The 18,096-nt window shown below is 36.9% G+C and overlaps 1 protein-coding gene across 1 annotated transcript in view; it reads left to right on the top strand.

Annotated features, from left to right (window-relative positions):
• The first annotated feature begins 13,115 nt into the window (after positions 1-13,115).
• GATA4 (GATA binding protein 4) overlaps positions 13,116-18,096 on the top strand; it is a 93,392-nt gene continuing 88,411 nt past the window's right edge. The window contains exon 1 of the mRNA XM_082251381.1: positions 13,116-13,254. The gene's annotated coding sequence lies outside the window, so the exon portion shown is untranslated. The remainder of the gene's footprint in view (positions 13,255-18,096) is intronic.

The raw sequence follows: 18,096 nt of genomic DNA, 5'->3' as shown, positions 1-18,096 counted from the left end.
ATGACTGACTCGGGTACTTGATTTGGACACTCTCCCCCTTTTTTGTTCACTAGTTTTTCTGATCTCACTCTCATTATTGGGTCTCTTGGCAGTGGTACTCTTTCTATGTTAATACCTATTGGTTCCTATGGTATTCCATACCTATCTTCTCTATGTTCACTTTTTCCCCATACTTATCACCATACCTCTCTGGCATAGGCCACTTACATCACTGTTTTGGTATCCTACCTTTTTGTAAGAAACCCTCTTTACCTATCATTCCTTAAGTCACACTACTATAAATGTCACCAATTTTTGAATATTTATACATATTTTTGTACTCACCCCTACAGATTACTTTGGTGACTGCTAATTTGAAACCGCCCCCTTGTTAATATCTTGGCTACACTTCCTCTCTATGAATGTCCTCTTGATGTGCCCCATGTGGCTGCTGGTTGGACTCCCTCAGCTCCCGGTGTGGATATGTTTGCCCTCTTGACCCAAGCTACATGATGTTCTCTTAGTCTTGCATACTGATTCTACTGCTGCATATTTTTATATATATTTTATGATGCACCTGCTCTTGAAAAAGTGTTTATGTCCACGAAACGCGTCGAGCTTTTTATCGATGCATCTATTCTATTACGATTTGGATTCTACAATATGTACCCATAGCTACCAAGGAACCTATGTACAAGTCTATTACATCATGTGTTTTCGATACTATGCTCTGTACTGTACCATGATCTGCCAATACTATATGCATGTACTATGCAATTGATGCAATGTCATACAAGTTTATATGTAATAATAAACCTGTTTTATTTTTTACCAATGTTCTCTAAACAATTATTACCAACTGCATGTCCTCACACTTCATTTAAAGTCCCATTTTCCCCCCTTCTTTTACCGTCCCCCCATTTTTGTACCTTTTTGTAGGCAGTGGGCTCCAATGTACTGATGTACAATAATTACTGCTATATTACTATGCTTCTACGTTATTATTATCTCCGTACAAGCCCACTGCCTGATGTATTATATTTATTTATTGTTTTGTTATGATATTCCCCTCATATTCGACTTACAGCTGTAATCGCAGCAAAAGGTGGCGCTACAAAGTATTAACTTAAGGGGGCTGAATAATTTTGCACGCCCAATTTTTCAGTTTTTTATTTGTTAAAAAAGTTTGAAATATCCAATAAATTTCGTTCCACTTCATGATTGTGTCCCTCTTGTTGATTCTTCACAAAAAAATACAGTTTTATATCTTTATGTTTGAAGCCTGAAATGTGGCAAAAGGTCGAAAAGTTCAAGGGGGCTGAATACTTTCGCAAGGCACTGTACATGGATGTATTTCATTTTTCATTTACCTCCATTATATCTTATTAAAAAATAATGATTTTAAGATATAATGTGGAATACATCTATGTATGACCTCAGAAGCCCCAGTAATTCCAAACCTGTTCCAGAATGTTACTTTCTCTTTCAGTAAGCTTTCCCTGCAAAGTGCAGACAGGATTACAGAACAGACTTGTATAGTGAAAGAAGGAGAGAGAGAAGTTGGGGACTCGCACATAAAAGCCACCAGAAAGCTCAAAATATGCATACGTGTGTCTGTGTATGTATGAAAAAAAAAAAAAATATATATATATATATATATATATATATATATATATATATATATATATATACAGATACACACATATAAATAAATGTAAAAAGCATTTTAAAATGCATTAACACATAAACATTGTCAGTAGGGCAGTGGAATCTGCTCCGCACAGGGGTGATTAGGGTGTGCCCAGGCACACCCAGCACACCCCCTGTGCACGCCCATGTCATATCTTAATTTAGACTCGATTACATCTATCCTGTGATACAGAACAGCTGTATTGCAGCCAGTGGCGGGTGGTGCTCCATGGGAAGGGGGGGGTGGCAGACAGACCGCACCATACCCCCCCCCCCAGACCACACCAGGCCGCCGCACACAGTATCAAATTTTAATTCGCTATTGTCACACAACTGAGTGGGCTTGGGGCGCACTGCCCGGCGCCCGAGCCCACCCTTTATTTTAGCCTGTGAGAGCCTCTGGCTCTAATCACATGGTTAAAAAAAAAAAAGCCCCATTGAATTCCATGCGTCCGGCGCCCCGCATGGAGATTAGGGCGCCAGATGCATGGATAGGGGGGGCAGCGCCCCTGTGCCCATTTACACCAGCTGCCACTGATTGCAGCACTCCTCCACTCATAGAAGGCGAAGCTGTACTATAGCCTCCATGAATGAGAAGCACTCTATGAATGGAGGATGAGCGGATAATTGAAAGGTCTGCCTCCTCCATTCATTTTATTTTAATGTTTATGATTGGAGGAATATCACCTTCATACAGTATGTGGCACTGTGTTCTGGCAGAGGTACACTGACCCCAAGCGGGACACAGACAGCAATAATATTCTAACAGAGGTTCTAACCGTTCGCCCCTCTATCCAAAACCATTATTATTATTTAACTAACAAAGGAACCTTTAGTTCAAGCACTAGAGTATGGAATCTATTATGCTGGTTAGTGTGTGAAAATAGGCCATGCATGATTCACCAAGGATTTTTGTTTAAAAAATGTGGGGTTTTTTTTGTCTCTTTTAGGCTGAGTTTACATTGGTGAATTTCACATTTGCTGTACAAATCACATGTGAAGTCTGTGCGATGCAAATTCAGTAATACAGATTGTATGGAAGAATTCACATCGCATTCGGACCAATTTCCTGCAGGACCCTTTTTTTGGTCCGCACCAGAATCGCATCGCATAGGTTTTCACACCTATGCGATCCAATTCCTGCCTGAATTGACAGTTCGCACTGCGATATGCGAACCGATCTGGGGGTGTCATTAACTTGCTGCGGTTCGCATATGGCAGTGTGAACTGCCTGCGAGTCGGGTATGATGCAGGAACCTGCAATGGGTTTGCAGGGTTTCCCGCATCACACCAATTTGAACCGAGCCTTAAGACCTTATTTACATTTGTGGTCAGGGGGCAGGAAAAATAGCCGGTTAAGGCATGGTTTTACCGCCCCCTGGACTGCCGACTTAAAAATAATGTACACGTACCGCTGCAACAATGCTTTGCTTTGCCACCACGGCAAAAAGTATACTCCCTGTCACGTTCAGCAGGGCATTGCCACCACTGACCCCTTTCAAGTGAATGGAACCGTGGAAGTCAAGCACTAGGTGGTTGCTTTGCGGTATTCCCTTTAAAAAACCATGTTTGGTTGTTATTAAAAAAACAGGCATTCAGAAGGCAGCAGTATAATTTCCTAAAAGCCTGTAAGCTGCTCCTGTGTTGCTCTTTGAAAAACGATTCACCAGGGACCAGCTTTCAGAAACTGCTGCAAGTGTAAAATAGCCCTTAAGACCCAACTCCAGCAATTAGAGAAATAATTACATTGGCCATAAGGCTTAAAGTGGTTCTAAAGCCTTAAAGTGTTACTAAACTCACAACAGTAAAATCAGCCTGTATATGCAGTAAAGCATGCTTGTTATACTAACTGTGGAACCTAAGGGGTTAATCCCCTGCATTGTGTAGAAAGGCTGTTTGATCCTGTCTTCTCTGATCCTTACCGTCTTCCACAGTCCTAATCCATCTCCTGATAAGACAGAGCCTTTGGGGTCACTCTGCACATGCTCAGTTTAGTGTGTATTGCTAGAGAGTTTTTTCTCTTGGGAGAGTGCATGTGATCGGCACAGGGCCAATCAGCACTGTCCAGACAGAGGGTCAGGGGTCCTGCAGCCTCATAGGACAGTCAGAGGAGAAAAATAACTCCTCCTACAGGCTTTACCCAGCTACTGATAGAAGTCACAAGACTGCTATATACTGCTGATGAAAAAAGGTATTTAGTTTATATTTACTAAAATATTTGCATTTCCATGTTCTGTGGGAGACCAGATATAATGAATGCAGGGTCCTGGGTTTAGTAACACTTTAAGGAATATTACCTTCTTGCATTTTGTGCATTAAGTTAACCTTCTGTTGCGGAGGACCCCCCCCCCCCCCCACCAGCCCAACTTAGCCCGATCTTGATCCAGTGATGTGCACAAGAGCAGCGGCTCCCCGAGCTCTATCCCTCCTCAGTGGGCATTGTCTCCTGCACCTGTTAATTTCAGTCCTATGAAGAGGGAGTAGGAGCCAAAAGACGCAGACGAGGCAGCTCCGGAGAGAGCACACATGAGTGCCCATAGAGCAAGTGACTGGGGGCACACGGTGGGGGGGAGGGGGCCAGGAGCACCAGCAGGTGACCTGAGAAGAGGAGGATCGGGGGCTGCTCTTTGCAAAACTATTACACGGAGAAGCTAAGTATGACACATTAGTTATTTTAATTTAAAAAAGGAAGCTTTAAAATCACTTTAACCTTCCTAGCGGTATTCCCGAGTGTGACTCGGGGTAAGATTTTAGTGCCAAAAGCGGTAACCCCGAGTCACACTCGGGGTAGCGCTAAGAAGATCGCTGGATGCTGGAGGAGGTTTTACTTACCTTTTCTCCGGGATCCAGCGAAGACTGCGAGCGGTGTGCGGCGGCGGAGCTCTCTCCCGATCGTCTGCAACCCCCGGCTTCCGTCTCCGGCGACGTGACGTCCGCCGGGGGGTGGAACCGGCGGCAAATTCGAATGTAAAATGCACCAAACACACTGATATCGTTCAAAATAAAATAAAATCACATTACATTACCCCCCAGTGCCCTTTCCTGCAGTTTTACTGTACTTTTTATGTAAATATATGTATATATACATATATATACAGTATATATATATATATATACGTGTATATATATACATATACATATATATATATATATACACACACACACACATATTATATATATATATATATATATATATATATATATATATATATATATATATATATACATATATATGTATATATATATATATATATATATATATATATATATATATATATATATATATACATACACGTAATTCTTGTGAATGAGCAGCCCAAACCAACTGTATACATTATATATATATATATATATATATATATATACGTATATATATATATATATATATATATATAATATATGTATACATAATATATGTATACATACATGTATATATATATATATATATATATATATATATATATATATATAATATGTATAATAAATGTATACAGTTGGTTTGGGCTGCTCATTCACAAGAATTACATGCTTTCAGCACCTAAAATAATGGTACCGCTTTCAGCACCTAAAATCCAAAAGAATCATACCGCCAGGGAGGTTAAATGCCCATTATGTTTGGGTGTACCGGAATAAGGAGTAAATACTTACCCTATATCGCACTCAGACAAGGTCCCTCTGGTGGTGAGACTGGTCCCCTGCCACCACCTCTTTAAGGTACTCCCAGTTGCCATCTCACTCGTGCCCCCACCATGTACAATACCAGGTTAATAGCCCTGCATTGTATATTGTACGTGATGATGCCAAGGCACTTACAGAAAGATATTGATAAAATAGAACGAGTCCAGAGACAGGTAACAGAAATGGTGAAAGGTTTGGGGGATAAAATATGTGAGGAGAGACTTCAGGAACTTAATATGTACAGTCTGGAGGAGAGAAGGGAAAGGGGAGACATGACTGAAACCTTTGAAAACATCAAGTGGCATAGGGCAGGAGGGCAGTGCTTCCCTTTAAAGACCTTTAATTATCATTAGACTCTAGAGGGATCACCAGCAGGAGGAACAAAGTCCTGATTCACCCAAAATAGATCTTTACAAGATCATTTATGAATACTGTGTCCATGGGCGTCCGCAGAACTTTTTTCAGGGGAGGGCATCATTTTAAGGTCACCCATGCTCCGCCCCTTTTCAACAATGTCATGAAGGGGAAGGGCTTAGTCATTCTACTTATTTGGGTATTTATTTTTAAAGAGCAAACAGCAGCATTTATTTTTAAAGCATTTGTTTAAAAAAAAAAAAAAAAAAGGATCTTGTTCCCTTAAAGCATGTTATACAGCACAGTGCTTTACTGTGTAATTTGGCCCCTTCTATCACCTAAAATACCTGGCTGATACTGCCTGGCTAAGTTCTCCCATGTGTAAACTGACCACGGTATATCATGGCTGCTGAGCCCTGACACTGTGGTCAGTTTACGTGCCTCCGTCCTCCACTGTCCTCTCTCCCCCCTCTCTCCATGCCTGTCTGCTCCCGTGTCAGTGCCCGTCCCCCTTCCCCTCCTGCTGCTATAGTTTAATTTAAACTGTCATATCCTGTCTACAGTCTGTTTATTAATCCTGTGTGCCCCTGTGTCTGTGTTTTATAAAAATAAGAGCGCCACTTGCCGCTCACATGACCAGCCGCCTCTCTCCTCCTCTCACCCTCCCCTCCTCCTCCCCTCTCGACTGACATCAATGAGGAATCAATGGCCCTGCCTGCTGCAGGCAGTTGTCAGATGGGGAGAGGAGAGAGAGGACGGGTCACGTGAGCGGCACTTGGCCCTCTGAAAACTAGTAAAGAACGGCTTATTTTTTAAAAACAGACACACAGGCACACAGGATTATTAAACAGACCAGACAGGATGGTATAAAGTGGCTTAATAACCACTTGAAAGGGGAAGTTGAGATTCCAGGGGGGAGCATTTGCCCCTCCTTGCCCCTACCTGCGGATGCCCATGACTGTGTGCAGTTCTGGAGACCTAACTTATAAAAAGATATTGATAGAATTAGTCCAGAGATGGGCAACAAATAAACATACCAGGAGAGACTTCAGAAGCTTAAAATGTACAATATTGAGAAAAGAAGAGAAAGGGGAAACACGATGGAAACCTTTTAATACATTAAGGGCATTGATAATGTTCAGGTGGGCAGTATTTTCAATATGGAACCAAGATCTAGAACGCTGGGACATGACCTCAGACTAATTGGAGGAAACTTCAAATCTTACTTGAGAAAGTATTATTTTACTAAAAGGGTAGTTGATGCTTGGAATAAACTTCCAACAGAGGTAGTGAGACAGTCAACATGCTTGGGGCAACAAAAAAGTTAACAAAAAAAAACAAAAAACAAATGGGTAGACTCAATGGACTACTCTGTCTTTTTCCACCATCTCGTTTCTGTGGTTCTATGTTTCTAAGTTACTGTCCAAAGCCTGAAGCTTCAGTGAGAAGAGGGCAGCACTGGAGCTGACTGGTTCCTGTACCACCTAGGCCAGCGTCAAACTTTTTAGCATGTAGGAACCCTCGAAATACCTTTTGGGTGTCAAGAAACCCCTGCAAATAACTCAGATATCTATGTCTCACAGTATATTAACGTCATTTTTGAAGAAGAAGAAGAAGAAAAAGAATGCTCCTTACATTTGTCAAATCCCACCTTACAAATAGCTAAAAAGATCACTGCTGTAAGTGCTTACTCAACTGAGAGGCAGAAATTGCTCTTTGCTCAAGGGAACCATGGGTACCTCTGAAGAAACCCTGGGGTTCCATGGGACCTTGGCTGCGAAAGACTGCCATAGACATAACAAGCCATTAAACCTTTGCAGTTCAGGGTCACCCCACTGCACAGGTACTTAGCAGTTTATATTTACTAACATAATTGCATTTCCATGTTCTGTGTACTGTGGGAGACCAGATATAGCGAATGCAGGGTCCTGGGTTTAGTAACACTTTATGGTTTATTACCTTGCATTTTGTGCTTTAATGTAAAATACCTTCTGTTGCAGAGGACCCCCTTAAGCCCCCTTCATACTTACCTTAGCCCGATCTTGATCCAGCGTTGTGCACAAGAGCAGCGGCTCTGCCAGCTCTGTCCCTCCTCATTGGGCATTGCCTCCTGCTCCTTTCAATCAAATCATACGAAGAGGGAGCAGAGGCCAATAGACGCAGACAGGGCAGCTCAGGAGAAGTGGCTTGCTATGAAGGCACTCCATGGGGGGGAAGGGGCCAGAAGCACCGGTGGGCAACCTGAGAAGAGGAGGATTGAGGCTGCTCTGTGCGAAACCATTGCACAGGGCAGGTAAGTATGGCTACCTCTGAAGAAACCCTGGGGTTCCATGGGACCTTGGCTGCAAAAGACTGCCATAGACATAACAAGCAATTGAACCCTTGCAGTTTAAGGGCACCCCACTGCAGAGGTAGATTTTTATTTATTTTTATTTTTTTCCTGCAGTTGGGAATTAATGATAGCTGTGCATGTAGTTTTGTCCCTACCCTGTGTTATAGATGCCAACTGTCCCAGATATTCCAGGACATTCCCATCCTGGACTGAGTCAGTTGCAATATTTGCTGTCCTGGGCCATGTCCCAGGATCACAGTGCCAATCTTGTTTGAGGTATTGTGCATACTTGGTAGCTCAATAAGGCATTCTTTTTTGGGGATCAGAGCTGCCAGTGGGTGTATCTATGTATATAAATCAAAATGCAATCATTTAGATTGTTGATATTTTTCATTTTCCTTTTTTTATTTTTTATTTTGTTGCTGTTTTGGCTTTGTACCATTTGGAAAATGATTAATAAAATGTAATTCAGAAAAATGTAAACAGCTTCTAGAAAGACCAAAAGCATTAGAGAAAATTTGATTGTTTAGTCTTGGCTAGTGTGCATTCAAACACTGGAGCATACCTTCCATAGCAAATTACAATTGTTAGCAAATTTAACATATGTGCTATAACATGTGCATGCACATGCATCTTCCTGGGCATTGCATATGTGTGGTAAACACAGTAAGGATAGGATTTTCTTATTCATGCACAATGAATGCATATACAAATCATTTTATTTAAATTATCCCTACTATGTAAGGAGCACATGAATGCATATACAAATCATTTTTTTTAAATTACCCCTACTATTATTATTAATAAGGATTTCTATAGCGCCAGCAATTTACGCAGCGCTTTACAATATTAGAGGGAGACAGTACATATACAATACAATAAAATACAAGAGGATTTAGAGGGCCCTGCTCAAAAGAGCTTACAATCTAATGGGGTACTATGTAAGGAGCACATTAATGCCGACATATACCTTGTATGGGTTAATATAGGACAGTGCACAGCACATCTCATTCTATAGATGATGTAGAATTTCATGATGTAGAGTGTATTAAAGTGCATAGAATGCTATATGGTGGAGTTACACATATATTAATGTGCACACACCAGATCCAGTGATGCACTCATCTCTCCATTTATACAGATCTTGTATTAAAAATCCTACAGGCCACATACTTCATTATAGATCTCTCAATATATATCCCTCCCTTGTACATTTCTATAGATCTGTGCACTCAGAGCTGCCAAACACACAAGCTTTGTGTTCATTCATCATATTATAGATAATGTATGTAGCAGATATTTATGTAGATCCAGCTGTCTGTTTTATATCATATCCCAGTATGTCATGTTCAATATATTCGTGTAATAACAACACTATAGATTATACCAGACATCGTTCTACCTATGGATATATTAATTCCATCGCATGTGTATTCTTTTGTGCATATCATATACAATGTAACAAATTATTCCGGCATTATAGATCTCACACCATTTATTATTTTATACACATCATTATCGGCCAGTTCCACGGATCACCTATAAATGTATAAATCTGGGATAAAAAATGTTTGTGTACCCTTACACTATGCACCTAAAAATGTGAAGGAAATCCTCTAAAATAAAATCCTTCTCTCTGATTACAGAACACAGCCGACTTATTTTTATCGTTGGGGACTTCAATAATTTTGCACCACTGTGGTCCTAGCAGTAGCAGTTTTATTTCTCTAACATTCTTTTAAATAATAATAATATTACTGAATAGTAGTTCAGGGTAAGCTATAGGGAGCAGTTCCTGCACTGTATAGAAACATAGGGAAATTAGAGAAATAACATAATATTTGAGTGTATATGGATGTTGTAGCAGAGAATAATAATAACGACAACAAATAATGAAAACAACAATAATGTTGATATTATTTATGTGTTAATAACAACAGCAACATATAATAAAAATAATAATAATAATAATAATAATAATAATAATAATAATAATTGTAATGCTACTATTCATTTGTTAAAACAACATCATATACTACTACCAATAGTAATTATTATCATCATCATAGTCATCATTATCATGTTATTTTTAATGTGTCAATAACAACAACATATAATAATAATAATAATGCTACTATTAGTTTGTTAATGACAACAACATATACTAATAATAATAATAATAATAATAATAATAATAATAATAATAATAATAATTATCATCGTCATGCTGTTATAAATCTGTCAATACCAACAACATATAATAAGAATAAGAATATTATTCATACTTATTATTTTGTACAGGTGAAAATGTTTTGCTGAAGATCCCACATTAATCAGCAGATTTTCGCCTATTAAAATGTCCACGTATAAAAATAATAAGATATGAAACTTTAGGGGATGGTGTGATTACCCGGCCTGTGTTAGGTTAAGGGAAATTCCTATTTCTTTATAGAATTCTCTTCCTTTGATCGGTATTTGCAGTAAAGATAGAAAAGAGTAAAAGTCGCTCTTTAAAAAATAAAATGAATCTTTGTATAATAACGTGTGCTCCTGAATATGGTAACAATATACACTCAATTCTCCAATTATTCCCAGATGTATGAGTGTTATACATTTCTAATTATATAAAAGTGCACTCATCAGAACAATTATACAAAGGATACATTTCTGTATTACAAAAGATATTTGTCTGCTGTATACCTGTGTGTGTGTGTACTGTTACATATAGGTGCTACTTGTGCAATATACAGTAGTACAGAAATAATCAGGACAAGTAGTAAACCGTGTGAAACCGCATATTTGTGACTGATTATAAAGCAGTGTCCAAAAAATAAACACTTCACCTAAGAACGCTCTTATATATTAGTATGTAAATGTGATGGCATGTGTATAAAAATATTATATATATATATATATATATATATATATATATATATACATATACATAGTATTATTATTAGTAGCAGTAGTAGTTGGGATGATTTACTAAAGCTGGAGAGTGCAAAATCTGGTGCAGCTGTGCATAGCAGCCAATCTGTTTCTAACTTCAGCTTGTTCAAAAAAGATTTGACAATAAAACCTGCAAGCTGATTGGTTACTTTGCAAAGCTGCACCAGATTTTGCACTCTCCACTCCAGTTTTAGTAAATCAACTCCAGTAGTAGCAGCAAGTAGTAGAAGCAGCAACAACTATCAATAACTATAATATGATTTATAACACCAACTGTATATATATGCATATCTTTATTTTTTTTCTAAATGTTGCATTGCAAAATATCTAATTTAATATGTAAAGGAAAGGAAAAAAGGAAAAAGGATTTTATATATAGATATATATAGATATATATCTCTCTCTCTCTCTCTCTATATATATATATATATATATATATATATATATATATATATATATATGTGTGTGTGTGTGTGTGTGTGTGTGTGTGTGTGTGTATATATATATATATATATATATATATATATATATATATATATATATATATATATATAAACATATATATATTTATTTATATCTGTATATACAATATATAAATAACATAAGAACGCTCTTATATATTAGTATGTAAATGTGAGGGTACAGTCATGTGTATAAAAATATTATAGATATACAGATATATATATATATATATATATATATATATATATATATATATATATATATATATATATATATATATATATATATATATATATGCTCAATCATGCAAAATACTAAAAACATGATTGCTATAATATGTCTTTCCCAGTGTGTAGTGCCAAAACAAAAATGGAATATATATATATATATATATATATATATATATATATATATATATTCGATTTTTTTTTGTTGTGGCACTACACACTGGGGAAAGATACATTGAAGCAATCATGTTTTTAGTATTTTTCATGATTGAGCATGTTGGCCTGTGTTCTCTACCCAGTCAGGCAGTAGGCATTAAAAACCAATATGTGTCTCTCCTTAAAGCCAATGTGACTAGAAACCGGTGTAATAAATAAGTTTGATAAATATATCCTTTGGTATTATTATGTTATACACATAAAATGATATTATATTAGAAAAACTAAAATATTACTATTACTCATTTATGTCTAAAGTTGAATTTTATTTTAATTTGCTCATAAAATTCATATGTTACCTAGAGCAGTAGGATATAATTACCACCCACATCACTACTGTTCCAAAATTGGAACAAGAGGCATTAATGGGTTAATATTGTTATTTCTTTTTATTATTATTATTATTATTATTATTATTATTATTATTATTATTATTATTATTATTATTATTATTATTATTATGTTATAAGCATACAAAACATGCAAATGAATTGCCCCTATTTTGCCTACAAGTAATTGAAAATAGTATACATATATATAATAGATATACACATTTCTACAAAACCAACAAGGCAGTGTTTAGACTATAGGCACCGTGTCCTTATGATGCTAATCTGACCTGTCCATTGCTCCCCATCCCCTGGAAAGCCCATTAGTATGAGTGCAGGCAGATTCTAACCACCACACAAGCCTGCCCTGACCCTCCTCCTCCTCCTCATTAGCACCCATCCACCTCCTGCCTATAATGAACTCTCCTGCACAAGATTTGTATTATTTGTACAATGTCAGATATGGAGTGCTATCCCCTATCATGGTTGAGGGGCCAAATGTGATTTCCAATAGGTCGTCTCCCGGCTGTGACATCACTATAAAGTCATTAGAAGGCAATGGCAGGCTTTAATGGCTTTTTAATAGCGGCTTGAGCTGCCAGGGACTGATGCTGCACACACCTCCCAGGGATGCATGGCATCTCAGGGCAGCCATGTGGGGGGAGGAAATCCCAGCAGGGCACTCAGAGGATGGGTGAGATGGGTAAGCCTCCTCTCCTGCAGCCAGGCGGCTCTCTATCACAGGCTTACATACATATTTGAGTTTCCAGTGTGGGGAAGTTTGGACTTTGGCTGCTGCAGTGTTTTTTTGAACAGGACTGGAGCCTGGCGCCGGCTGATGGTGAAATAGATATAATCCCACGTGATAGGGAGAAGCCAGTCACTCTTCAGGAGGAGAGAGAGAGAGAGAGTGCAGCCATCAGACACCCCACTCCTCCTCCCCCTCTGCCTGGTGCTGGGGTGATCACTGCTTGCTGCACTCTGCCCCCCTCTTCTAGATCATCTGTAGATCCCTGGATCAGCCTGCAGCTTTCTGAAGGTTGGAATTTCTTTATATTTTTTTTTACTTTCCTATTCACTTCCATGCAAAGGATTAACTTAGATCTACAGACTGCATGGTGACGCAGGAGTGTGCACTGTGTCTACAGGGGACATGTACCCAGGGCTGGTGACTATTGGCTTTATAGGGATTCAGAGGTGCTGCACTGTCCTACATAAGAAAAATGGATAATACTGTCACAAAAGTGTGTTTATAAGAATTATGGGTGCTACATTGTTGCAGATGTGGATTTAAAGGGATAAGGGGTGCTGCACGGGACAAAAGTGGCTTTATAGGGATACTGGTGTGCTGCCCTGGGACAGAAGTGGGCTTAAAGGGAAGGGATAATGCACGAGTGGGTTTAAAGGGATAGGGATTGCTACACTGTTACACAAATTGAGTGGATAATACACTGTGACAAACTTTGCTTCCTAGAGGTTCTGCACAATGACAAAATTAGAATTATAAAGATAAGGGGCGCTGCACTTTGACAAAATTGTTTTTTTTAGGAATTTTGGGGTGCTGCGTTAGCACATTAATTGATTTATTGCATGCAGGTATGTTGCACTGTGTCAAAAGTGGATTTAAAAGAAAGGGGGTGCTGCATAATGACAAAGGTGGGTGCTACTCTGTATGTGAAAAAAAACGGTCTTATAGACATTTTGGGGTGCTGCATTGGGGCAAAAGTGGGTTTATTAGCGTTAAGGGGTGCCACACCGCGATAAAAGTGGGTGCTGCACTGTTACAGAAGTTGCTTAAGAAGTTAGGGATAAAGCACTGTAGCAAAATTTGTTTCATAGAAATAAAGGGTGCTGCATAATGACAAAAGTGGATTTATAAAGGTAAGGAGTGCTGCACTGTGACCAGAAATGTTTTATAGGGATTTTGGGGTGCTGTATTAGGATAAAAGTGGGGTTATCGGCATGTAGGGGTGCAAAACTGCGACAAACGTGGATTTATAGGAATAAGGGGTGCTGCACAATGGCAAAAGTGGATTTATAAAGATAAGGGGTGCTGCACTCTGACCAAAAATGTTTTATAGGGATTCTGGGGTGCTGTATTAGGATAAAAGTGGGGTTATCGGCATGTAGGGGTGCAAAACTGCGACAACGTGGATTTATAGGAAAAAGGGGTGCTGCACAATGACAAAAGTGTATTTATAAAGATAAGGGGTACTGTACTCTGACCAAAAATGTTTTATAGGGGTTCTGAGGTGCTGTATTAGGATAAAAGTGGGGTTATCGACATGTAGGGGTGCAAAACTGTGACAAAAGTGGATTTATAGGAATACGGGGTGCTGCACAATGACAAAGTGGCATTATAAAAAAAGGGGTGCTGCACTGTTAAAGGTTTTGTATGGGATCTGGGTGCTCCTTTGGGACAAAAGTGAGTTTGTTGGCATTCAGGGGTGCAACACTGTGAGAAAAGTGGGGTTATAGGGATAAGGGGTCCTACACAATGACAAATTCGATTTAAAAATGAAGGGGTGTTGTACTGAAGTTGACTAATGGAAAAAAAGTGACAGTGATAAATACACATTGGTTGATTTACTAGAGGAGTAGAGAATATCCAGCGAGCTTGGTAAATGAGTGGACGATATTTACAAAATTATTTAAACTAGAAAATAAAAAAAATAAATAAATAAAAACCGCAAAGACAGTATTAAATGATTGAGGTGAGTACAGATACACGGTATTTACTAAGCGAATGCACATGACTCTGTAAGTAAAAGGTCATTGCTGCTTTAGTTAATTGGCCCTTAAGGGATAAAGATAATTAAGTGCAAAATTGTAACAATGAAAAGTAAAAAAGTTCTCTGAGTTTTTACAGGTCTGCCAAGCTGTGACAAGCAATGAGACAGAATTTGGCTATAGGGGTACAGGGGTGCCATAGTGTGCCAGGGGATGTCAGATGTGATAATAGAACACCCAATGTCCCTGCTGACCTGTGCAGGATTACATGGGAGCTGCATTGTGATAAGAAGTGATCAAAGAGTTATTACTGTGCTTCCACTGTGTAACACGGACTCTTATGGGAAACTAGGGGCAGTGGTGGGTTTGGGGGTGTTTGGGGGTCACATAGTAATTTGCAAAAAGCATGAAATGCTTAAACAGTGGCAAGAAAAAAAAAGGACAGTATTATGGGGGGAGGAGGGACTCTTAGCTCTTAATTGCACATGTCTTGATGGAATTAGTGTCCAGTTGGTGCAGATTACAATGCTAATGTGCAGTGAGTGGTGAGGGGGTCTCTGTGGGTGTCTGTGGTGGGCCCCAGACACAGGCTCTTCTGTACAGTACTGTCTGTGGCCCCTCTATTATCTCCCTTATCATGGACTTATCTCTGGCTGGCTCTTCCATGCAGAGAGGGGAGCCAGGGGAATAGTATTTGTCAGTTCAGAATCATCTAAGATAAGTCATATCATATCCCCTTACACTGACCGCAGCCAACTAGAGGTTAATAGTTAGCCTGGATCTCCCAAACTGGACAATTCACAGGTTTACACTCCTATGTCAATAGGTTTGTGTGTTCCACAATCTCCAGGCTGATAGTCCTGAAATTGTCCCCAATATCACAATACTGTCCTGTCACATGTCTGCTACAGCCTGGAGGAGCAATTGTGTATTATTAGTATGTATTAATAATTTATTAATAATAATAATAACGATGATAATAACAACGACATTAATAATCATAATAATAATATTTTTTTTATAAATGTGTCACCAAATTTAACGGTATGCTTGTCAATTTGTTTTAACATTTCTTGTGGATACATTTATAATATCTGTAAAAAAATGTTATTAAAAGCCCAACTTCTTTTTTTTTGTATGCGTTTAAAGAAACACATATTTACAGCAATTAAAATCAATGGTTGTAGTCAGCTTGCAATTGTAGAATTTGGATTTCGAACAGATAATATATAGTATATAGATAATACATAATAATATATAATATAAAAAAAACACGACTGTATTATAATTTGTGACATATATATATATATATATATATATATATATATATATATATATATATATATATGTGTGTGTGTGTGTGTGTATATATATATATATATATATATATATATATATGTATGTATTTTTTTTTTCAATCGTTACATTTTAGCTATTGGAAAATTGTGCAATTTATTATATTTTAGTTTCAATTCTTTCCAAGTATGTTTTACTGGTTTTATAAAAAAAAAAAAAAAGCATTAAACAATATATAATATAAACACCTACAAAACAAAAGATACTAGAACAATAAAGTTACTATAAACATCAGTTATATAATTGTATTTTTCAGCCTTCTAGATTCAGTCTAACCTCAAATCGGTCCATTTTTATTGAAATTATGTTTACATGGGCGATAGTCTGGCCTAATGACCTAATGAATGAAATTATCCTAAGTGTGGGAAGAATGGAATTATCTGTCTCACCCCAGCCTTGTATTGAGCGCTGAGGAATCCACAATTTAAATAATGAGGATAAGATATATCATACCTGCCTGTGATCATACTGGGATAAATAAATCATTACGGAAAAAATAGCATTTTCCCGGCATGTGATTCCAGTTCAGGGTGGAGGACAGGGACTTCTGTGTTTTTTCACTGTGATGTCATTAATCATCTGTGATCGGGCGATCTTTCATCGTCCCATGCAATCGTGTCATTCGATCATTTCTAATTATAGTCCTGACCCTCCAAGTAAAGGGGGGGGGGGGGGTATAAAAAAAAACAGATGATGAATTAAGAAAAAAAAAATTATCTTGGAAATCTTCTATTCGCAAATTATAATTTTTTTTTTTTTTTACAAATATGTAATATGAAATATGAAGGTTGTTTATTATATATATATATTTACAATGTGCCTTTGTGTTTTAAAATTTGTGTGATATAATGCTCATCAAAATACTTTTTATACTTTATATTATATGTGTGTGTATTTATTTATGTATTTTATATTATTCTTTAAATTAATTATAAAATATATTTTTATATAATTTATATATATATATATATATATATATATATATATATATATATATATATATATATATCTTATATATTTGACAACGTTCCTTTTTTACATGTGTTAAAATAATTATGTGCACTAAAATAGTACTTACTTGTGTTGTATATTTACGAGATTATATATATATATTTATTTATTTATATATATATATATATATATATATATACATATATATATATATATTTATATTATATACATATAAATATTTATTTATTTATTATTTATTTATACTATTTATATATATTTACATATATATATAGATATAGATAGATAGATACATTTATATATATATATACATATATATATATATATATATATATATATATATATATATATATATATAATATATACACATACACACACATATATATATATATAAAGAGAGCAAGGGAGAGATGGATATCGTTTTACATTAATAATATATTTTCTATACTATCCATGGTGCGTGACATAACACATTTGGCATTTTTTGTATTAAGGGATACAGCTTCAGTTTTATGTAACAATTCTCATATCAGGTCATACAAGGTCTCAGATCCGGCATATATATATATATATATATATATATATATATATATATATATATATATATATATATATATATATATATATATACTGAATTAACTGTAAACTATTTATGTATATGATCTATGACGAAGCTATATGTATATATCCAGTATAAACAATATAAAGTACCTTAATCTATGGCTATGATGACTGTTGCTCTTGTTATACATAAGGATGAGTGTGATGTATGTGTGGTTAAATTATTGATGTGTATATATGTAATACATTAATGTATCATTAGATG

The sequence above is a fragment of the Pelophylax lessonae genome, assembly GCF_965119305.1.
Source record: "Pelophylax lessonae genome assembly, chromosome: 3".
In the NCBI taxonomy this organism is placed as follows: Eukaryota; Metazoa; Chordata; class Amphibia; order Anura; family Ranidae; genus Pelophylax; species Pelophylax lessonae.
This window is presented reverse-complemented; position numbering and strand designations above follow the sequence as displayed.